At 40.1% G+C, this 25,104-nt stretch overlaps 1 protein-coding gene across 17 annotated transcripts in view; it reads left to right on the top strand.

The window, feature by feature from the left end:
* SYTL4 (synaptotagmin like 4) overlaps nucleotides 1–25,104 on the top strand; it is a 196,533-nt gene that overhangs the window by 76,041 nt on the left and 95,388 nt on the right. For 4 of the 17 annotated variants that reach the window (XM_079910084.1, XM_079910073.1, XM_079910072.1 and 1 more), the window contains one exon: nucleotides 1,794–1,931. The exons of 11 other annotated variants lie outside the window; for them this stretch is intronic. The gene's annotated coding sequence lies outside the window, so the exon portion shown is untranslated. Of the gene's footprint in view, nucleotides 1–1,781; nucleotides 1,932–15,874; nucleotides 15,995–25,104 lie in introns of those variants that run through there. 2 more of the 17 variants (XM_079910070.1, XM_079910071.1) reach the window with 2 other exon arrangements.

Raw genomic sequence — 25,104 nt, 5'->3', positions numbered from 1 at the left:
CCAGGAAAACCCAAGACCACAAGAACTTTATCTTTATGACTTGTTTTTCCTCCTCATTATTATCTTAGACCTCAGAAGACAGGACTGGATTTCACAGGCAGCTAATTCAGCACAAGAGAAACAAGGCTAGAAAAGTCCACCAGAGCTGCGGGGCTTTGCTTGCCCTCGGCGTGGGGGTCGGGGTGGGGGTTTCTTAGCCTCCATACTATTGATGTTTTCGTCTGGATACTTCTTTGTTGGAGGAGCGCGCTGTACTGTGTACTACAGGATGTTTAGAAGCATCCCTGGCCTCTACCCACTAGATGGCAGTAGCACACTATCCCTTCTCCGAGTTGTGCCAACCACAAGTATCCCCAGACATTGCCAAATGTCCCCTGGGGAGGGGGACAACTTTGTTCCCAGTTGAGAGCCCTAGGAGGAACAATCTGTTAGCTATGTAGCACACAAACATCCAGTAGGATAAGCTAATGAATTCTTAAGGAATGATTAGAAATTTAAAGGGCAAGGATGAGTAAGGAGGAGTTCAGGCAGAGGAACAGTCTGGATTTTGAAAGAGAACCTGTGTTATATGTCAGGTCTTATTGATACAGAGATTAATAAGACATAGATCCTGCTCTTGAGGAGCTCACATTTTAATGGGAAGGGCCACCACTTGAACAGTGAGAATACCATGGAGTGACTGCTATGTCAGAAATATATAGAAGGTGCTGTGGGACAGGGGGAACACAGAGCATGGGTACCCATCTTAGTGGGGTGCAGAAAAGGCTTTCCAGAAGACATCACATGTGAGCTGAAGAATGAGTAAGGATTAGCATGGCAAAGATAAAGGAGGATGGAAGAGACATAAGAGAATTTGGGGTTTCGAGGGAAGTGCAAATCATTTAGGTTGGCTGAGAGAGGAGTGCTCAAAAACAAGGAGTGGTGGAAGAGATGGCTTGTAAGATAGATAGGAAGCAGATCATAAAAGTCCCTCTAAGCCACATGAAAGACTCAACTCTGAGAACTATCCAGAGGTATTGAGTTTCTCTATTCTGTTTGGATTTAGGAAAGATTACTTTAGCTGCAGTGTGGAAGATAGATTGGAAGTAGGGTGACCAGTCAGGAGGCTATTATTGTAGTCCAGGTGAGAGATGATTATGACTTGAGCTAGGGTAGTGGCAGTGGGAGGGAATTCAAGATCTGTTTATGTGATGAGAACAATAGGATCTGGGACTGGTTAGATATGGGGACAGTTTCTGGCTTCTGCTACTTGTGCTATTCACTAGGATGGAAAACACTGGGGACAGAAGAGGTTTGGAAGGAAGGTGAAGTTTAAGTTTGGAGAAGTTGAATTTGAAGTAGTTGTGATCATTGAGGTAGGGATATCTGGTAGACATTAAATATATGAGTCTGAAGATCAGGAAAAAAATTAGGGTAGAGATACAAGATTGAGAGTCATCAGGGGAATTTAAGCTATGGGAATGGATGAGATAGCCCAAGGAGAATGTATATACTGAAAAGGGCTAAGGGCTAAGGATATTCCTATGGCCTGGTTCTTCACTTCATTTGTATCACATCTTCTGAGAAGCTCTCCTTGACTAACATATGTAAAATATCACCCCATCACTCTCTATTCATTTACCCTGCTTTTATTTGGTAACACATTACTATCCCATACTATGTTAGGTATATAACCCATTGGCTTTTTGGCTACTCTCAGATATTTACAATAGCTTAATCAACAGGCATTAAAAAGTTCAACCGTTCAAAATTAAAAATTCTATCTCACATTGAATATAAAGCTTCTCTTTCAGCCTTCAACTTCCAGTGCAGCTTGACTAGAGATCCCACAGATCTTCAATGAAAAAAAGTGACTTGGTCTGTTCTTTCACTCTCCTGGATCCACTTCCTCCCCGACTTGCTCTGCAGCTTCTGGCTCCTCCAGTGTTGAGGTAGGTAGGAAGAGAGAGTCTTAAAGGGACAGTGAGGCTTAACTGACTGGGGCTGGTGTAATCTGGCTACAATGCCCTTTGTAATGCCCCAATACTGCCTTTTCCTTTTTGTTGTTTTTAACATCTTTATGGGAGTATAATTGCTTTACAATGGTGTGTTAGTTTCTGCTTTATAACAAAGTGAATCAGTTATACATATACATATGTTCCCATATCTCTTCCCTCCTGCGTCTCCCTCCCTCCCACCCTCCCTATCCCACCCCTCTAGGCAGTCAAAAACCACCTAGATGATCTCCCTGTGCTACGCAGCTGCTTCCCACTAGCTATCCACTTTACGCTTGGCAGTGTATATATGTCCAGGCCACTCTCTCACCTCGTCATAGCCTACCCCTCCCCGTCCCCATATCCTCAAGTCCATGCTCTAGTAGGTCTGTGTCTTTATTCCCGTCTTACCCCTAGGTTCTTCATGACCTTTTTTTTTTCCCTTAGATTCCATATATGTGTGTTAGCATACGGTATTTGTTTTTCTCTTTCTGACTTACTTCGCTCTATATGACAGACTCTAGGTCCATCCACCTCACTACAAATAACTCAATTTCGTTTCTTTATATGGCTGAGAAATATTCCATTGTATATATGTGCCACATCTTCTTTATCCATTCATCTGTTGATGGACACTTAGGTTGCTTCCATGTCCTGGCTATTGTAAATAGAGCTGCAATGAACATTTTGGTACATGACTCTTTTTGAATTATGGTTTTCTCAGGGTATATGCCCAGTAGTGGGATTGCTGGGTCATATGGTAGTTCTATTTGTAGTTTTTTAAGGAACCTCCCTACTGTTCTCCATAGTGGCTGTATCAATTTACATTCCCACCAACAGTGCAAGAGTGTTCCCTTTTCTCCACACCCTCTCCAGCATTTATTGCTTCTAGATTTTTTGATGATGGCCATTCTGACTGGTGTGAGATGATATCTCATTGTAGTTTTGATTTGCATTTCTCTAATGATTAATGATGTTGAGCATGCTTTCATGTGTTTGTTGGCAATCTGTATATCTTCTTTGGAGAAATGTCTATTTAGGTCTTCCGCCCATTTTTGAATTGGGTTGTTTGTTTTTTTGTTATTGAGCTGCCTGAGCTGCTTGTAAATTTTGGAGATTAATCCTTTGTCAGTTGCTTCACTTGCAAATATTTTCTCCCATTCTGAGGGTTGTCTTTGGTCTTGTTTATGATTTCCTTCGCTGTGCAAAAGCTTTTAAGTTTCATTAGGTCCAATTTGTTTATTTTTGTTTTTATTTCCATTTCTCTAGGAGGTGGGTCAAAAAGGATCTTGCTGTGATTTATGTCATAGAGTGTTCTGCCTATGTTTTCCTCTAAGAGTTTTATAGTGTCTGGACTTACACTTAGGTCTTTAATCCATTTTGAGTTTATTTTTGTGTATGGTGTTAGGGTGTGTTCTAATTTCATACTTTTACATGTAGCTGTCCAGTTTTCCCATCATCACTTACTGAAGAGGCTGTCTTTTCTCCACTGTATATTCTTGCCTCCTTTATCAAAGGTAAGGTGACCATATGTGCTGGGTTTATCTCTGGGCTTTCTATCCTGTTCCATTGATCTATATTTCTCTTTTTGTGCCAGTACCATACTGTCTTGATTACTGTAGCTTTGTAGTATAGTCTGAAGTCAGTGAGCCTGATTCCTCCAGCTCCGTTTTTCATTCTCAAGATGGCTTTGGCTATTCAGGGTCTTTTGTGTTTCCATACACATTGTGAAATTTTTTGTTCTAGTTATGTGAAAAATGCCAGTGGTAGTTTGATAGGGATTGCATTGAATCTGTAGATTGCTTTGGGTAGTAGAGTCATTTTCACAATGTTGATTCTTCCAATCCAAGAACATGGTATATCTCTCCATCTATTTGTATCATCTTTAATTTCTGTCATCAGTGTCTTATAATTTTCTACATACAGGTCTTTTGTCTCCTTAGGTGGGTTTATTCCTAAATATTTTATTCTTTTTGTTGCAATGGTAAATGGGACTGTTTTCTTAATTTCACTTTCAGATTTTTCATCATTAGTGTATTACAATACCAGAGATTTCTGTACATTAATTTTGTATCCTGCTACTTTACCAAATTCATTGATTAGTTCTAGTAGTTTTCTGGTAGCATCTTTAGGATTCTCTATGTATAGTATCATGTCATCTGCGAACAGTGACAGCTTTACTTCTTCTTTTCTGATTTGGATTCCTTTTATTTCTTTTTCTTCTCTGATTGCTGTGGCTAGAACTTCCAAAACTATGTTGAATAAGAGTGGTGAGAGTGGGCAACCTTGTCTTATTCCTGATCTTAGTGGAAATGGTTTCAGTTTTTCACCATTGAGGGCAATGTTGGCTGTGGGTTTGACATGTATGGCCTTTATTATGTTGAGGAAAGTTCCCTCTATGCCTACTTTCTGCAGGGTTTTTATCATAAATCGGTGTTGAATTTCGTCGAAAGCTTTCTCTGCATCTAGTGAGATGATCATATGGTTTTTCTCCTTTAGTTTGTTAATATGGTGTATCACGTTGATTGATTTGCATATGTTGAAGAATCCTTGCATTCTTGGAATAAACCCCACTTGATCATGGTGTATGAGCCTTTTAATGTGCTGTTGGATTCTGTTTGCTAGTATTTTGTTGAGGATTTTTGCATCTATGTTCATCAGTGATATTGGCCTGTAGTTTTCTTTCTTTGTGACGTCCTTGTCTGGTTTTTGTGTCAGGTGATGGTGGCCTCGTAGAATGAGTTTGGGAGTGTTCCTCCCTCTGCTATATTTTGGAAGAGTTTGAGAAGAGTAGGTGTTAGCTCTTCTCTAAATGTTTGATAGAATTCGCCTGTGAAGCCATCTGGTCCTGGGCTTTTGTTTGTTGGAAGATTTTTAATCACAGTTTCAATTTCAGTGACTGTGATTGGTCTGTTCATATTTTCTATTTATTCCTGGCTCAGTCTCGGCAGGTTGTGCATTTCTAAGAATTTGTCCATTTCTTCCAGGTTGTCTGTTTTATTGGCATAGATTTGCTTGTAGTAATCTCTCATGATCTTTTGTATTTCTGCAGTGTCAGTTGTTACTTCTCGTTTTTCATTTCTAATTCTATTGATTTGAGTCTTCTCCCTTTTTTTCTTGATGAGTCTGGCTAATGGTTTATCAATTTTGTTTATCTTCTCAAAGAACCAGCTTTTAGTTTTATTGATCTTTGCTATTGTTCCCTTCATTTCTTTTTCATTTATTTCTGATCTGATCTTTATGATTTCTTTCCTTCTGCTGACTTTGCGGTGTTTTGATTCTTCTTACTCTAACTGCTTTAGGTGCAAGGTTAGGTTGTTTATTTGAGATGTTTCCTGTTTCTTAAGGTAGGATTGTATTGCTATAGACTTCCCTCTTAGAACTGCTTTTGCTGCATCCCATAGGTTTTGGGTCGTCGTGTCTCCATTGTCATTTGTTTCTAGGTGTTTTTTGATTTCCTCTTTGATTTCTTCAGTGATCACTTCGTTTTTAAGTAGTGCATTGTTTAGCCTCCATGTGTTTGTATTTTTTACAGATCTTTTCCTGTAATTGATATCTAGTCTCATAGCGTTGTGGTCAGAAAAGATACTGGATACGATTTCAATTTTCTTAAATATACCAAGGCTATATTTGTGACCCAAGATATGATCTATCCTGGAGAATGTTCCATGAGCACTTGAGAATACAGTGTATTCTGTTGTTTTTGGATGGAATGTCCTATAAATATCAGTTAAGTCCATCTTGTTTAATGTATCATTTAAAGCTTGTGTTTCCTTATTTATTTTCATTTTCGATGATAGGTCCATTGGTGAAAGTGGGGTGTTAAAGTCCCCTACTATGATTGTGTTACTGTCGATTTCCCCTTTTATGGCTGTTAGTACTTGCCTTATGTTTTGAGGTGCTCCTATGTTGGGTGCATAAATATTTACAACTGTTATATCTTCTTCTTGGATCGATCCCTTGATCATTATGTAGTGTCCTTCTTTGTGTCTTGGAATAGTCTTTACTTTAAAGTCTATTTTGTCTGATATGAGAATTGCTACTCCAGCTTTCCTCTGATTTCCATTTGCATGGAATATCTTTTTCCATCCCCTCACTTTCAGTCTGTATGTGTCTCTAGGTCTGAAGTGGGTCTCTTGTAGACAGCATATATACAGGTCTTGTTTTTGTATCCATTCAGCCAGTCTGTGTGTTTTGGTGGGAGCATTTAATCCATTTACATAAGGTAATTATCGACGTGTATGTTCCTATTCCCATTTTCTTAATTGTTTTGGGTTCGTTATTGTAGGTCTTTTCCTCCTCTTGTGTTTCTTGCCTAGAGAAGTTCCTTTAGCATTTGTTGTAAACCTGGTTTGGTGGTGCTGAACTCTCTCAGCTTTTGCTTGTCTGTAAAGGTTTTAATTTCTCCATCATATCTGAATGGGATCCTTGCTGGGTAGAGTAATCTTGGTTGTAGGTTTTTCTCCTTCATCACTTTAAATATGTCCTGCCAGTCCCTTCTGGCTTGTAGAGTTTCTGCTGAAAGATCAGCTGTTAACTTTATGGGGATTCCCTTGTGTGTTATTTGTTGTTTTTCCCTTGCCACTTTTAATATGTTTTCTTTGTATTTAATTTTTGATAGTTTGATTAATAGGTGTCTTGGCTTGTTTCTCCTTGGATTTATCCTGTATGGGACTCTCTGTGCTTCCTGGACTTGATTAACTATTTCCTTTCCCATATTAGGGAAGTTTTCAACTATAATCTCTTCAAATATTTTCTCAGTCCCTTTCTTTTTCTCTTCTTCTTCTGGGACCTCTATAATTCGAATGTTGGTGTGTTTAATGTTATCCCAGAGGTCTCTGAGACTGTCCTCAGTTCTTTTCATTCCTTTTTCTTTATTCTGCTCTACAGTAGTTATTTCCACTATTTTATCTTCCACGTCACTTATCCATTCTTCTGCCTCAGTTATTCTGCTATTGATCCCTTCTAGAGTATTTTTCATTTCATTTATTGTGTTGTTCATCATTGCTTGTCTGCTCTTTAGTTCTTCTAGGTCCTTGTTAAATGTTTCTTGCATTTTCTGTATTCTATTTCCAAGATTTTGGATATCTTTACTATCATTATTCTGAATTCTTTTTCAGGTAGACTGCCTGTTTCCTCTTCATTTGTTAGGTCTGGTGGGTTTTTACCTTGCTCCTTCATCTGCTCTGTGTTTTTCTCTCTTTTCATTTTGCTTATCTTACTGTGTTTGGGGTCTCCTTTTCGCTGGCTGCAGATTCGTAGTTCCCGTTGTTTTTGTTGTCTGTCCCCAGTGTCTAAGGTTGGTTCAGTGGGTTGTGTAGGTTTCCTGGTGGAGGGTACTAGTGCCTATGTTCTGGTGGATGAGGCTGGATCTTGTCTTTCTGGTGGGCAGTTCCACGTCTAGTGGTGTGTTTTGGGGTGTCTGTGGCCTTATTATGATTTTAGGTAGCCTCTCTGCTAATGGGTGGGGTTGTGTTCCTGTCTTGCTAGTTGTTTGGCATAGGGTGTGCAGCACTCTAGCTTGCTGGTTGTTGAGTGAAGCTGGGTGTTGGTGTTGAGATCGAGATCTCTGGCAGATTTTCGCCGTTTCACAATACGTGGAGCTGGGAGGTGTCTTGTGGACCAGTGTCCTGTAGTTGGCTCTCCCACCTCAGAGGCACAGCCCTGACGCCTTGCTGGAGTTCCAAGAGCCTTTTGGGAGGTCCGAGGTCTTCTGCCAGCGATCAGTCAGTGTTCTATAGGAGCAGTTCCACGTGTAGATGTATTTCTAATGTATCTGTGGGGAGGAAGGTGATCTTACTCTTCCGCCATCTTCTCCCTCCCCCCTGCCTTTTCTTGTAATGTGCTTTTGTGGTTTCTTCAGAGACTCCTTCACTTCCCATTCCCTCAGTGGACCTCCTCCCTGCACCATTCCTGATGGGAACAATGTACTCTCTGACTGTCTTCCCCCCGTGGCTCTCGCCCACACAACTTTATTCTCATAGGATCCTTATTCTTCTGCTGGAGTTGCCAGATACATTCTGAGGAAACTACCTGGCCCATAGACAACATGGTCCCTAGGAAGTCTAGACCTTTTTCTTTGTCCTGCTGCTGTGAACAACTTTAATCAGCCTTCTGCCTTCAGATTTCTTCAAGTAAAAGTCAAGGACAAGTTTCTATCTTATTCAGACACCACAGGACACATGTGAAGTTCTCCCATGAACTCTTCCTGCTTCAGTGTCTACACAGGCAGGCCTAAAAATTTCTGTAGTGCAGCAAGCCTTCTGCCTGGGATTAAGATACCAGTCTCCCCTCTTGAAAGGTTTAACAGAGACCTTTTTGCTTGGCTTGAGCAGGGGAACGATAGTGCCTTCTACTCCCATGAATTCTCTGCAAAAAATTCTCTTTCTCTTCCTCCAATTAATTTCTAGAATTCTCCTGTATGGAATGGAGGTGACTGGTGAATAATGATAATTAAAATACCAGTTTAGCTACCTCTTAGTAAGTCTTATTTGATGTGTTTATTTATTACTGAGAAGCAATATAAAGTACTAGTTAAGAACATGGATGCTGGAGCCATACTGTCTGGCTTCAAATCCCGACTTAACCATTTGACCTCTCTGTGCCTCAGTTTCTTTATTTGTAAAATTGGAGTAGTAATGATATCTACATCATAGGATTTTTGTGAGGACTAAATGTGTGTGTGTGTCTTAGATTAATATCTTAGAACAGTAATTAGAATAATAGTAAGTGCTATGTGTGTTTGCTACTGTGCTACTGTTTATTTTTCTTTAACTTAGAATGTTAAGCTCCATGTGTGCAAGATCTTTTTTGTTTGTTTAGCGCTGCATTTCCAGCTCCTAAAAACAGTACATTTAACAGGCACTAGTAAATGTTAGTGCCCTCAGACTTCTCCTGAATAAATTAATGTGATGATTAAGTCTTAAATGTTAAGGTGTAGGCAGAGAAAGTGGGGTCTGAGAAGAGTAAGAAAGACAGTGAGAGATAGGAGAACCAGGAAGCTATGATATTCCAGAAACCATAGGAGACTTTAATAAGGAAGGAGCGGGCAATAGCATCAAACATTGCTAGAGTGGCAAAGGAAAATAGAACACATATGGTCATTACATTTTGTAAAAAGGCGCCCCTATCTTTTGCTTTCATATCCTGGTAAGTAATGGTTTTCCTTCCTTCAGAGATGCTTTTATTAGAATAAATGACCACTCAGAACAGGTCTTAAAAGTTATCAACCTCCCAAGAACAAACCAGTTCTGCACTTATTTATTTTGGCCATGACCACAAACGACCCATCCTCAATACAATTCAGTACATTTTCCCCTGACCTGGACTCTCCTCTTGAATCAAACAGCAAAACCAGCTGTTAACATCTGCATACAACTCCATGCCACTTCTTCTAACAATGTTCTCCCTTCTCCGTTCCCCCAACCCACTCTCTCTTTTCAAGAGTATTAAGTAGTGAATATAAAGAACATTTACAATTCAATAATAAAAGACAACCCAATTTAGAAATGGACAAAGGGTTTGAATAGGCATTTCTTCAAAGAAGATATACTAATGGCTAGTAAGTACATGAAAAGGTGGTCAACATCATTAGTTATTAGGGAAGTGCAAATCAAAACTACAGTGAGATATCATTTCACATCCACTGGGACGTCTAATCAAAAAACCAATAATAATCACTGTTACAAAGGATGTGGATAAATTGGAACCCTCATACATTGCTGGTGGGGATGTAAAATGGTACAGCCACTTTGAAAAGAAATCTGGCTATTCCTTGAAAGGTTAAACATAGTTACTATGACCCAGTAACTCCACTCCTAGGTATGTACATAAGAGGTTTGAAAACATATGTTCAAAAAAACCTCATACATGAATGTTTATATCAGCATTATTCATAATAGCCAAAATGTTGAAATAACCCAAATATCCATCAACTGATGAATGGATAAGCAAAACCTGGCTTATCCATACAGTGGAATATTATTCAGCCATAAAAAGAATGAAAAATAATTTGAGTGACGTCACCAAAAATGATAGAGAACTCCAGGCCTCCTTGAATGGCTGTGACCAGCTACTGAATAAAGTCCAAATTCCTTAACATGACTTACAAGACCTCTGAAGTTCTAATCCCTACCCATCTGTTATGGGTTGAATTATATCCCTCCCAACATTCATATGTTGAAGTCCTAAGCCCCAGTACCTTAGAATGTGTTCTAATTTAGAAACTGGGTCATTGCAGATGTAATTAGTTAAGATGAGGTCATTAGGGTAGGCCCTAATGCAATATGACTACTGTCTTTATGAAAAGGGAAATTTTGGACACAGGGACACATAAACCAAGAGAATGTCATGTGAAGATGAAGGCAGGGATCAGGGTGATGCTTCTATAAGCCAAGAAACCCTTAAGATTGCCGACAGACCACCAGAGGCTGGGAAAGTGGAACTGCTTTTTTTTTTTTCTCACAGTTCTCAGAAAGAAGTAGTCCTGCAGACACCTGATCTCAGATTTCTAGCCTCTAGAACTGAGGCAATAAGTTTCTGTTGTTTAAGCCACTCACTTTGTGGTACTTTGTTATGGCAGCCCTAGAAAACTAATACGCCATCTTTCTAGCCTCATCTATGATCACTTCTCCCTTACATTTTCTGCTCCAGCCAACACCAATTTTCCTGTACTTCCTTTGCATAGACCTAGTGTTTCTCGCCTTTTTGTTTTTGCCTATGCTGTTCTTTTGCCTGAAATTCCCTTTTTGGTCTAGCTAATTCCTACTCATTTTTTTTAAGTTTCAGAGAAGGTATTACTTTTTGCAGGGACCCTTCACTGACCACTCCCTACCAGTCTGGTGTAAGTGGCCTTCCTAGGTGCTCCCACATATCCTGTGCATCTCCCCAGCTTTGTACTTTCCACATTGTATTATAATTTTATGTTTATGGTTTGTCTGCTTCCCTTCACCCTATGCAATAAACTGAACTCCTTGAGGAAAGGGTCACCAAAATCTCCATGCCTAGCACAGTATACTTTGCATGTAGTAGATGCTCAATATATATCTTTGAATAAAGGGACTTTTTCTCAATGTTTATTCATCTTTCTTTCCATAGCACCTGCTAATGTGCTTCTCATGTAATGGGTACTCAGTACATCTTGACCTGTGGTCCTCAACTGAGGACGTTTTGCAATATATGGAGACGTTTTTGGTTATCACTACTGGTATCTAGTGGGTAGAGGCCAGAGATGCTACTAAATATCCTACAATGCACAGGACACCTCCCAGCAACAAAGCATTAGCTGGTCCAAAGCTCGATAGTGTGGAGGTGGAGAAACCCTGATCTTGCATGAATAAGAGACTGAGTCTACTTTTTACAACCTATACTCACTAGTGCACTAAATTTGCTTTGTCAGGAAGCCTGCTTTTTCTTTGTTGTTGTTGTTTTTTACAAAAGTAAATTATTATCCAACCAGAAATAGAGGGAGTGTGCTAGAATCCTAAGAATTAAGACTTTGGCAATTTGAAAGTACCTGATCAATAGGAGAACACATGTATAAGATAGAATACTTTTATGCCTGGAATGCTCTCTAGCAGTGAAAATGAATGAATTAAAGCTATAGGGGTAAATCTCCTAAGCATACTGTTGAGTAAGGACAGCAAATTGCAGAAGGTACATACAGAGTGATACTACTTATGTACAGTACTACATATTGTTTAGGGATAGACAAATATGCAAAAAATGTATAAAGATATACATGGAAACGATCAAGATGAAATCTGGGACAGTGAAAACCTTGGGATCGAGGTGTATACAGAGGGCTTTTATTGTATTGATAATGCCTTATTTCTTAAGCTGGGTAGTTGGCATATGCTTGTTATATTATTTTTATACATTGAAATATTTAATATTTTTGGATATAAATTTTTATTTATCAATTCATTTCTTTATTATAATTAAAATAAATTATAATTACATAAAATAAAATTAACCTTTTTTTGGTATAAAGTTCTATGAGATTTAGACATGGATACATTCTGATAATCACAACCAAAGACAGGATACAGAAAATCCCGATGTCACCCAAAATTTCTTCGTGCTGCCCTTTGTTTAATTTGCATTTCCCTAGTTACTAATGGCGTTGAGCTTCTTTTCCTGTCCTCATTTGCCATCATATATCTTTTTTGGTTAGGAGTCTGTTCAAATATTATATCTAATTTTTTTAAAAAAATTGATTGTTTCATTATTGTTGCTTTTAATTTTTAAAAATTTTCAAGGTATGAGTTCTCTAATTTGTGGTTGGAAGATATTTTTTCTCATATGCTTTCTCTGTGACTTGTCTGTTACAGAGCAAAAGTTTTTAATGAAATGCAATTTATCAATCTTTTCATTTATAGATTGTGTTTTGTATACCATACCAAGAACACTTTGTCTGACTCAAGGTCATAAAGATTTTCTGCCATGGCTTTCTTCTCTAAAAAAATTATACATTTACATTTTACATTTATAGTTTACATTTACATTATGATTAATTTTGAGTTTAAGCTCTGTATACAGTGTGAGGTATAAGTACAGGTTCATTTTTTTTATATGAAAAAAAATGTTTTCTTGTTCCAGCATCATTTTTAAAAGACTTTCTCCATTGAATTGTCTTTACTATCTGATAGAATGTCTTCCCTCATCCTTAAATGTATCGTCTATTCTTTACTGTTAATTATTCCAAATGTTATTTGGAATTACTCAGTTCTCATCTTAATCCTAGAAAATTTAGAGTTGTGACTGGAATTACATAAAAGTACATAGATTAACTGAGAGAATTTATATTCTTACGATAGAAATTTTTATTTATTTTTTTTAATTAAATTTTTAAAAATTAATTAATTTTTTTCTTTTTTTGGCCGCACTGCAAGGCATGCAGGATCTTGGTTCCCAGACCAGGGATTGAACCCGTGCCCCCTGCAGTGGACACTCAGAGTCCTAAGCACTGGACTGCCAGGGATTTCCCTTCCTGTGATAGAAATTTTTATATAGGTTAGTCTTACATCACTCAAAATGTGATAGTTGAAATATTTAATACTTTTAAAAGAGAGTAATTGCTCAATACTGAGGCATCCTGTTACCCAAGGCTGAGGAAAATCTCTGTCTTATTAGTTAGCACCAGCCAGAACTTCCTCAACATGGTAAAATGAAACAACTCATTGAATCCGTCATTCACTATGGGACAGGAGCTTACATACTCTACATAGGATAATCATAAATTCCTGTTGACATTGTTGCAGTGGGTTAGTGTCTGAGTTTGCTTGCATTGGACCCCTCACAATATTTGGCATAAGAACTAGAGCACAGTATCCTCCTGGCAAACAAGGAGGATCAAACAGAAATTGACAGCAGTTTGCAAAGCACAGAATCTGTATAAACAGGCCGCTGACTAACTTTGTTTTGGTTCATTGTTTATGTTTGTCTCTGTATTTGTAGCTGGTTCAGTGAGACTGTCTTACAGTAAAGGAGTCAGATCCTCACATTCTTCTTAACGAGGTGGACCTTGGAGAGTTAGAAATTGCACATGTAGAAAGAAGTAAAAACATAAAATAATATTTGGAAGTTTTGCTGAGGAATAAGGGGATTGGACTAAATATTTTCTGAAGTCCCTTCTGGCTGAGGGTGTTTCCAGCTCCACCAAGGACAACCTGCAAAGAAGGAGCAGAGAAGTGCTTGGTCTGAGTTCCCACAGGCCAGGTTAGGGAGGTGAACACATTCAAAGCCCAGAGCTGAGCAGAGGGGCCCTGAGGGCTGAGCTGGCAAAGCTAGACCAAACAAAAGGATTTCCTTTTTGAAGTGGCTTCTTCACACTTCAGGCTGTGGGCGGGGTACTGAAGGGCTAAAGTATGGAAGAAAACTGTGGGGAGAAGCCAGGAGGCTGAATTTTACTGTTTTATTTGTTAGAATTAAAATGATTTTTTTCTTTCCCCTTTAAGATTTTTCCAAAAAATCTATATTATCAAAGCCATACTTGCTTATTATAAGAAAGTTGAAAAATACAAAAAAGTAGGAGGAAAATAAAAACTTCATTTAGTTTCACCACCTAGAGATAGTCACTGTTAATATTTTCCATATTTCTTTTTAGCATTTTTTCCATGCATATCTACTCATATTCACTAATTGTTGTGATCATATTTTATATTAATGTATATTACTTTCAATTAATACTAGAGCATAAGCATTTTCCTGTCATTATGATCTATGTGTAAATATCATTTTATTGTCTAGATAATATTCTATGACTATACTATAATTTATTTAACCATTGAACCATTAGGGTTTTTTTCCTAGTATTTTATTATTCTAAGTAATACTGTGATTAACATAATTGTACAAAAAGTGTGTGTACTTTTCTGTTTCCTTAGGAAACATTCATTCATTCATTATACAAATATTAGTGAGGACTTACTATATGCCAGGCACTATGCTAGGTGCAAAATTTTTGCCTTGGGTGGCATGTTGTCACCTACTGAGATAAGAAACAATGGAGGAGGAGCAAATTTAAGAGAAAATGTTTGACTGGATGTGTTGAGTTTGAGACGTCCAAGTGGAGTTGCCAAGAAAGCAGAGCTCAGTGAAGAGGTCTGGATAGAACTACAAAATTACAGTTGTGGCCATATAGATGGTGTAATTCATGCCAAGTGAGTGAAAGATCATTTAGGGAAAGAGTATATGTAGCCTAGTCCTGAGAATGTCTGGCTTTCAGAGGTCAGATAGCAGAAGTGGAATATGCAAAGGAGACTGAGGAGAGGGCAAAGGGATAGGAGGGAAAGCAAAAGAGTATGGCATCATAGATGCCACAGGAAGACTTTCAAGGAGGAGGAAATGGTTAACAGCGTTAAATGTAGGGGAGAGGTCAAGGAAGATAAAAAGGGAAAAATGCCCTATTTATTTATTTAATATAGCTTTTTTGACATGGAGGTCATTGGTTGGGTATCTTGTTGAGCACAGTTTCAGTGGAGTGTTGGGGGAAGGAAGCCAAATTGCTGAGTAAGAAGTAAGGGAATAGAAATTGCCCATAAAGAGGAGCTGGAGAGGTACCTAGTGTGTAGGGAGGATTTTTTTTTTTTAAGATGGCAGAGACTTGAGCATGTTTAATTGCTTATGACAGATGAGAGGGACTTGAGCATGGTTAATGGCTGATGAGAAGAATGGAGAAAGAGAGAGAGGGAGGGAGGGAGAGGGGGGAGAGGAATCTGTAATTACTGGGTAAATATAAACATTTTAAAGTCTATTGATATATATTGCTCACATGCTTTCTAAAAGGGTTTTAAACCAACATACACTCCTACTAGCAATTATGAAAGAGCTTGTTTGAACACTTTGTCTTCATTAAGTGTTATAAAAACAAACAAACAAAACCTTTGCCAAAGAGTTGCATTATGGTTCTAATTTGCTCTTCTTTGATTACTAGTGAGTTTAACCAGTTGTGTCCCTGTGTGAATTTAGTCTATGTCCTTTCCCCAAAACGTTTCTATTTTAGACAGACAGTTTTATTTGCTATAAAAAGTGGAAAGTCAAAGGAGCAGAATAGTATCATTATCTTCCCAAGTTATACGGTCTCGAGCCTTCATCTTCTTAGAAGTACACAACAATTTGACAACTTTTGGCTCAGGCTGAGCGGAAGAGAATGATGATGTATCGTCTGAGAGAGTGACCACCAATGGAACCCAGGTCTAGTCTTAGACTGCTATCGACAGGCTTCAAGCACCCTTTGCTAACCGGGGCCGGCATCCCTCCAGTGCCTTAAGGCTTTAGCTCTCGGAGCTCCCCTTCGCTAGGCGCGGCCCCCTACCAAGGAGCCCGGAGCGCTGTGCGGCCCCTTTAAGAGTCCAGCTCCTCCCCCGCTCCAGGGAAAGTTGCAGCTTTTTCCGCCTCCCGGGAGGGTAAGAAGGGCCAGCCGCCAGAGTGGGGTTGCGGTCTTCCCGGACTCGGAGACCCTCCCCTGAATCCGGTACTGGGACGTCTCGCCTTCTCGCGGCACCTGTTGCAGGTGACAGGTAGGTCCGTGGTCCGCGACCGCCCCTCCGCCCTCTGTCCGGGACGCCTCCTGGGCCCCCAGTACCTTTTCGCTGCCTAAGCGCCCCCACCCCCATCTCGGGGACCTGCGCGCTTCCCTACCCCCTTCCGCTCTCCTAGTCTCTCCTTGTCCCTAGCTGATCCCCTGTTCCCTCTCTCCGTCCGCCTGTGCGGACCGCACCCCCCACTCTTTGACTCCCGTCTGTTGGGGCGGTCCCTCCCCACCATTCTGCTTTCTCCCTGCCGCCCCTGACCATTTCCCCGGCCCATCCGTCGCCGCCACGGGCTGTGCTCCTCGGGGCTCTGCTTCCTTCAGAGTGGCCGACTTTTCCCGCTCTCCGGAGCCCGGGGCCCCTCCCGGGAGCTGGCCCTGGGGGCGGGGGTGGGGCCGAGCTCCTAGCGGGAACTGCACCCTCCGGGGCGTCGAGTCACCTTTTCGGGGGTGTCTCTAGAAGCGCCCGGCGGTCGCGCGGGGTCTGGGCCCCGCACTCTTTCCGGACCTCTGACCTCGCGGCGTCCGCTTCCCTGCCCACGGTGGATCCGCCGCAGCTTAAAAGACTGGAGGCCGATTGGCCCCGAGCCCTGCCTCAGTGGGCACCTTCTGCGCTTGGGCTGGGGACCCAGCTGTGTGCTCTGGAGCTGAGCCGCTTTATCTTGCCATCCTTCCAGCAGGCAGCGGGGGTACGCTTCTGGAGGAGGGTCCCACAGCCCTCAGAAGGGACACAGAACGCTTCCGTCTTCTGTGATGGTTTGTAAAGGGGCAGAAAAGATGTTCCTCCAGCCCTTAACGTTGAATAAAATGGTTGGGTTTTTTGGTGGTGAAATCATTTGGTGAGAATTTTGGTGACTCAAACAGGTGATGTTTCTCATCAACCAAAGTTTTCTTCCCCCAGTAGCCTGCCAGCTTCTTCAGGACCAGAGGACCTAGCATTCCAGAATACTGCTTTAGGCAGGGTTGATCCTAGGCCTTGTACATTTGTGCCAGAAATTAGTCTTCAGTACATCTTGTACCTTCTATTTTTAACTGGCTTCTTTTCTGCTTTCAGCTCCCCATCCCCACCCCTCATAAATCCATTAATATTAAGGTGTTAATGACCTTATGTGTTTACCCGCTGGTCTGTGGAGAGAACAATGTTTAATGCAAAGAGTTGAGGCCCTAGTGAAGTTTTCTGCTGTAGTTGTAGCTGTTGGTGTTTTTTTTTTTTTTTAAAGCACCTGCTGGGAGTCCTAGTAGAAAAAGACCACCAACTTGGCTTGTGAGACTTTTCCTAGCAGGGGATGAACATTTCTGGTAGCACAATTTCAGGTGCCTCTCACTAGGCTAGAGCAGTGAAATGAAGTTTGGAGGCCTGTTCAGGGACAATTGGTCTGTGAGTATATGTGGCATTCTGATTTTTTTAAAAAAACATTGTTTATTATTATTTTTAATTAATTTTTATTGGAGTATAGTTACTTTACAATGTTGTGTTAGCTTCTGCTGCACAGCAACATGAATCAGCCGTACATATACATATATCCCCTCCCTTTTGGATTTCCCTCCCATTTAGGACCCCACAGTGCATTAAGTAGAGTTCCCTGTGCTATATAGTAGGTTCCCATCAGTTGTCTATTTTATACATGGTATCAATAGTGTATATATGTCAATCCCGATGTCCCAATTCCTCCCTGTGGCATTCTGGTTGATACTCTCTGAGCTTTTCCCCTTAAAGGCTGCTACTAATCATGGTTGTTAGAATTCATTGAGCCAGGGACTATGATAAATTCTTTACATAATTATCTCACATAATCCTAATGATAAGTGTATGTGCTAGGCACTACAATTATAAGCATGCTATGATGAAAGGGAGACTCTGAGAGTTTAAGTGCTTTGTCTCAAATCACCCAACTAATGAGGGGCAGAGCTGGGCCATCTGACTGCCGAACTGTGTTCTTATCCCCTATCACACCACCTCTGCTGTCTTGGATGTTAGGAACACTAAATAGCTCACAGGTGAGGACTAAGTGATTAAAAATTTCCCTTCCAAGCTGAAGCCTAAATTTTGGTCCTTGACTCCACCTCAGAGGCACTGCAGAGACTTTGGACCACTTACCTCACTGATGTCTTACCCACTTCACTTCCAACATGAGGCTGGTTGCCACGTTGCCACTATAAGTACACACCCCTGGGTGTACCTAGTTGAATGAAACCTTCGGGGATCTCAACTCAGAAGGAATTGTCTTGAAGTTAGAGAGGGTGACCCTGGATTCTAGGGATGTGCGCCTGACTCAACTTTTTCTTTTCCTGCTGGCTAGGGGAGAAATGAGGGTGTGGAAAGTGATAAGGATTTCCCAACAGCCAGGACAGAGAGCCTGAGGGTGAGTGTATGCTTGTTTTATCATGGGATGGATGGAGTACCTTAAGGAGGGACAGTCCACAAGAAAATGTCCTTTCTGATTCCATCTCTGGGTCTTTGCTCAAGTTACTCCTTTTTTTTTTTTTCCCCCTGAAGAGAGACTTTCCCACCCATGACCACTCTCCTGCCATTAATTCATATTCATCTCAAGATTTAGCTCTAAAGTCACCTCCTTTGGGACAGCCTTACTGAACACACAGTTCCTTCCCCTAAGCAGAATTACCAGTTATTCTGTGTCCTAAAGCACTTTGTTTACACCTCAGGAAAATTCCTTAACACCTCTCTCAGTTGGTTTTCCACCTGGAAGGTACCTCTCTGAGTACAAGGTCTACATCTTAGAGCTCCCTTTGTCTTGAGCACAAGAGATTAACAAATATTTGTGCTAGGAACTGGGAATACCATGCCTTCAAGGGCCTGAGATCAGGTGATGGTGGGATTGAAGTACAGAAGACACCTTTTTGAGGCACTTGAAATCCGACAGCTCGGAGTTTGTATTTAAATGTCACCTTAGTGAGGCCGTTCTTAACCACCCTATTTAAGCTTATAACCCCTTCCATGAACATTCTATATGCCCCTTCCCTACCTTATTACTCTAATGTAATATATTATGTATTTTATTCATTTTTCTTTCTTATTGTCTGTTCCTCTCCCCCCTCCATAATGGAAGTTCCATGTGGGCAGGGATTGCCATCTGTTTTATTCACCAGTGGACCCCAGCATCCATAACAGAGCCTGGCACATCCTAGGTGCTTGCTAATATTTGTTAATTGAATTAATGAATGACATTACCATGCTAGGAAATGGCACTCTTTTGTGTTCTCCTGGACCTGAAACTAAGTGTCCCCAGTCTGCCCCAGGCCCAGTTTTCACACAGCTTTGCTTTGAGAGTGCATGCCTGATGGCAACTTTGACCTAGTTGGAAGTACTTCCTCTCTTTTTAAGGCATGAGTCTCTGGATGGAAACTTCTAAAGTTTAAAGTGGAAATGTGAAGATGCTGTACTTCTTGTGGGTAGGAAGGGGGGTTGCACTTAGAAGAGGGAGTATGGCTTGTCAGATGTCTTGAGGCGTTTGTTCAGTGAGCTCATAAGAAGCTGGAGAAAGTTCCTGTGTGATAGGGAAGTGAACAGCCCAAACGAATAAAAGATGCCAACCAGATTAAGCTTCTGGCCTCAAGTCACTCAGCCTTTTAGGCATGAGGTAGTTATGAGATTATGAACTTTATGGAAAAGCCATTGCTGATTACTATTGGTGTAGTACTTGACGAGTTTTATACTAGGAGAATTATACAATGTGAGGAAACCACTGTGTAACAGAAAAGAAAAAAATAGTACTGTTCTATTTAAATGCTTTGAAGTATTCAGAAAGAAAAATAAGGCTAGAATCTTTTAAAAGACAGGCTTGGAAGGAGTTGGACCCTTGATACAGTGGTAAATATGTGATTTTCCACAATTTGATGTATGGTAACTTCTCTGAAACTGAAGTTTGTACAAAAAACTTCTACCCAGCCTCCTCTTCTACTCAGTTTATCTCCCCAACCTCTCAGCAGTGGAGTGACCCAGAGCTCAGTCCATTGACTTTTCTCTATCCAGAATCTTTCCAGATGCATTCATCCAGCCACATGGCTTTATTTTCTTTTTTAATTTTTTTAACATCTTTATTGGAGTATAATTGCTTTACAATGGTGTGTTAGTTTCTGCTTTATAACAAAGTGAATCAGCTATACATATACATATATCCCCATATCTCCGCCCTCTTGCGTCTCCCTCCCACCCTCCCTATCCCAACCCTCCAGGTGTTCACAAAGCACCAGCTGATCTCCCTGTGCTATGAGGCTGCTTCCCACTAGCTATCTATTTTACATTTGGTAGTATTTATAAGTCCATGCCACTCTCTCACTTCGTCCCAGCTTACCCTTTCCCCTCCCCATGTCCTCAAGTCCATTCTCTACATCTGTGTCTTTATTCCTGTCTTGCCCCTAGGTTCTTTATGACCTTTTTTTTTAAGATTCCATATATATGTGTTAGCATATGGTATTTGTTTTTCTCTTTCTGACTTACTTCGCTCTGTATGACAGACTCTAGGTCCATCCACCTCACTACAAATAACTCAATTGCCTTTCTTTTTATGGCTGAGTAATATTCCATTGTATATATATGTGCCACATCTTCTTTATCTATTCATCTGTCGATGGACACTTAGGTTGCTTTCATGTCCTGGCTATTGTAAGTAGAGCTGCAATGAACATTGTGGTACATGACTCTTTTTGAATTATGGCTTTCTCAGGGTATATGCCCAGTAGTGGGATTGCTGGGTCATATGGTAGTTCTATTTGTAGTTTTTTAAGGAACCTCCATACTGTTCTCCATAGTGGTTGTATCAATTTACATTCCCACCAACAGTGAAAGAGGGTTCCCTTTTCTCCACACCCTCTCCAGCATTTATTGTTTGTAGATTTTTTGATGATGGCCATTCTGACTGGTGTGAGGTGATACCTCATTGTAGTTTTGATTTGCATTTCTCTAATGATTAGTGATGTTGAACATTCTTTCATGTGTTTGTTGGCAATCTGTATATCTTCTTTGGAGAAATGTCTATTTAGGTCTTCTGCCCATTTTTGGATTGGGTTATTTGTTTTATTGATATTGAGTTGCACGAGCTGCTTGTAAATTTTGGAGGTTAATCCTTTGTCAGTTGCTTCATTTGCAAATATTTTCTCCCATTCTGAGGGTTGTCTTTTCATCTTATTTATGGTTTCTTTTCCTGTGCAAAAGCTTTTAAGTTTCATTAGGTCCAAATTTGTTTATTTTTATTTCCATTTCTCTAGGAGGTGGGTCAAAAAGGATCTTGCTGTGATTTATGTCATAGAGTGTTCTGCCTATGTTTTCCTTTAAGAGTTTTATAGTGTCTTAGCCCCATGGCTTTAAATGCCATCTGTCTGTACACTCATCATTCCCAAATTTATGTCTCTGTCCCAAGCCTTTCTTCTAAGCTACAGCCTCATATATCCGATGGCCTATTCAACATTCCTACTTGGATATCAAATAGACATCTCAAATATAACTTGGCCAAAACAGGACTCTTTCTTTTTCTTTCTTTTTTTTAATTGAAGTATAGTTGATTTACAATGTTGTATTTATTTCTGCTGTATAGCAAAGTGATTCAATTATATATACATGTGTATATGTGTGTGTGTGTGCATGTATATTTATATATGTATATATATTTATATATATATATACACATACATACATACATACATACATACACATATATATACACACACACATATTTTTTGCCACACCACGGGGCTTGCAGGATCTTAGTTCCCCGACCAGGGATTGAACCCACGCTCTCAGCAGTGAAAGTGTAGAGTCCTAACCACTGGACCATCAGGGAATTCCATATACATTCTTTTTTTTAATATTCTTTTCCATTATGATTTATCGTAGGATAATTGAATATAGTTCTCTGTGCTATATAGTAGGACCTTGTTGTTTAGCCATCCTTTATTTACTACTTTGCATCTGCTAATCCCAAGCTCCTAATCCATCCCTTCCCCAACTGCCTCCCCCTTGGCAACCAGTAGTCTGTTCTCTATGTCCACGATTTTGTTTCCAAAACAGGACTCTTGAGTCCTCTCAAATCCCTAGCCCCTTCCCTCAGCCTCCCCAATCTCAGTAAAATGGCACCATCATCTATTCAGTTGCTCAAACCAAGAACCTAGGGTCACCCTTGATTCCTGTCTTTCTCTCACCCCCCCCCCCCACACCCAATTCATCAGTAAGTCCTGTTGACCTGAACTTCCAACCATGTCATTATATTCTTTATTTTAATTTTTTTAAAAAATTATTTTATTTATTTTTAGCTGCATTGGGTCTTCATTGCTGCGTGCGGGCTTTCTCTAGTTGTGGCAAGAGGGGGCTACTCTTTGTTGTGGTGTGTGGGCTTCTCATTGTGGTGGCTTGTTGCGGAGCACAGGCTCTCGGCGTGCAGGCTTCAGTAATTGTGGCACGTGGCCTCTGTAGTGGCTCATGGGCTCTAGAGCACAGGCTCAGTAGTTGTGGCGCATGGGCTCAGTTGCCCCACGGCATGTGGGATCTTCCCAAACCAGGGCTTGAACCCATGTCCCCTGCATTGGCAGGAGGATTCTTAACCACTGTGCCACAAGGGAAGCCCCATGTCATTATATTCTGTCACGTCTCCATTTCCTCTGTCACCCTAGTCCAAGCCACGACATGCTGCAATAAGCATCTTTGCACAATACTCAATGATGTATGTAGATCTAGATAGACACACAGAAATATTTCTGTGGGATAGCTTTCTAGTAGAAGAATTGTTGGGTCAAAGGATATGCACATTTAAAAAATGTGAATAGGCATCACAAAAGTGTCATCCAAGAGGATTTACAATCTCACCATTGAGAGTGCTTTTCCTCATGCCCTTGAATGGACAGTCTTTAATTTTTGCCAATCTGATAGGTGAAAAATAGCATCTAACTGATTTAACTTTCATTTATCTGGTCACTAGTAAGGCTGAGTATCTTCATGTGTGTTAGCTATTTGTATTTTTCCTAAGACTTGCTCCTTAATATCCTTTGCACATTTTTCTTTTGGATTATATATTTCATTTGTTTATAAGAACACTATTATTAGGGATATTTAACCATTGCCTATTATACAGTGCAATTTTTTTTTCTCTTTAGTCTGCCATATGTCGTAACTTTATTCGTGATGTGTACCCCTCTCAAAATCAGATAAAACATACTATAAAACATTTAAAAAACATGCTCATTAGATTTGGCAATTAGGATCTCAGTGATGACATCAGTGCAGTAGGAGGAGAGAGGCAGATTGTAGAGGTTTGGGGAGAGAGCACTTAGAGGGACTGATAAGGAATACAGTATACATTTGGAAGAGGCTTGGCTATGATAGGAAGGACAGCGTTTCCTATAGACAGTGGGGCACAGGGGAGAAGAAAATGTTAATTTCGTTCCCTTTTAAATATAGGAGAGAGATGAGCCCATTTGTGTGTAGATGGCACAGAGCCTGATCCATGCAAGGTCGCTGAGGAAGCAGGAGGGTGGGGACTTCAGAATGAAAGAGGTGAAAAGACGGGTTTAGAGAAAGGGAGGTAGCTCTTTCATTGAGACAGGAGGGAAAGAGGGCAGGATTGGTGAAGCTGTGGAGGAGGAAGGAGCTATGGAAGGACAGGATTTTGCGGGAGGTTCCAACTGATGAGAGCATTGAGGGGTTGGAACAGCATTTGAGAGGGATGAATAGAGGAGCTCTTCAGAGGCAAACCATCCAGATTGCCACATCATAGTGAGCCTAGAAAGGCTTGGATAACTTGAGTTTGTCTCTCACCAAGTCACAGAACCCTGTATCCATTCTCTCCAACAGCACTCATCAGCCCAGGTGTAGAGACAGAGTGGAGTCAGTCTAGTTTGGGGGATTTTTCTGGGTGCTGTGACAGACATATAAGAGGGCAGGAGACTGGACAGTGCTGCCAGAATAGTTGAAATGACGGACCACTGTGGCTTTCATATCTGTGTCTATCTAAACCTACCTTGAACTTGAGTAATTCGTAAGAGATGGAAAATTTCCATGACCTCTACACTGTTTCTTGTTTGTATTTCTGTCAACTCAGGCATCAGAATAGCTTTAGTATCAGTGTCTTTAAACTATTGTTTGTAATTTCTCAGAAAGTATGGGTTGATTTACTGAGAGCCAACAATGTGCCAGTTTCTAGGCTAGGTGCTTGAGATATAGTGGAGAAGAAGGTAGACGATGGCCTTTTTTTTGGTAGAACTTATTTCAGCAGGGGAGGTATGTGTTAAAAAAAAGAACATAATATATAATCAGTGATTTAATCGCAATTGTGAGAAGTTGAAGTTCGGCTTTTTAGAAATCAAATTTAAATTTATTTATTTATTTTAATTTTTATTGGAATATAGTTGATTTAAAATGTTGTGTTAGTTTCTACTGTACAGCAGAGTTAATCAGTTATACATATACAAATATCCGCTCTTTTTAAGGTTCTTTTCCCATATAGGTTATTACAGAATATTGAGTAGAGTTCCTTGTGCTCTATAGTAGGTCCTTATTAGTTCAAAACTGATTTGCATTTGCCAACAAAGTATGCGAATACTTCTTACATCTTCCCTTTTAAAATTAAATATTGTCTTTAAAATTTTGCTTAATTGATAGGCAAAGATAAAAATAATCTTTATTACCAGTAAGAGTGAAACTTTTTCTTTTTTACATCTATTGGCCATTTGATCTTCCTCCTTCAAGAATTATCTGTTCATGCTCTTGGTTTATTGGACACTTACCTCTTCTTATTTTTTACCTCTTCTTTTTATTTTTCCATGTTTGAAACCATTAACCACCTTTCTCTCCTCCCTTATCTCTGGAACACTAAAATATATCTTACACAGTCTCTCTGGCCATTCCCTTTTGATCTCCTTTGAACTTCTTTCTTACCTACTTTGGAAATGTTGGTGTGCTTAGGAATCTGACTACATTTTTATTACTTGACCCAATAAAAGATAACATATAAGTCTTCCATTCTCTTCTCTGCATCCCATTCACCAGGGGTAACAATATTAAATTTGTATCCCCTTTCAGACATTTTCCATGCCCATATGAAATATTTCCTTTCTTCCTTCCATCCATCTATTCATCCATCCATCCATCCT

This window comes from Stenella coeruleoalba (genome assembly GCF_951394435.1).
Source record: "Stenella coeruleoalba genome assembly, chromosome: X".
In the NCBI taxonomy this organism is placed as follows: domain Eukaryota; kingdom Metazoa; phylum Chordata; class Mammalia; order Artiodactyla; family Delphinidae; genus Stenella; species Stenella coeruleoalba.
The sequence above is the reverse complement of the archived record's forward strand: the minus strand, read 5'-3'. Positions and strand labels throughout refer to the sequence as shown.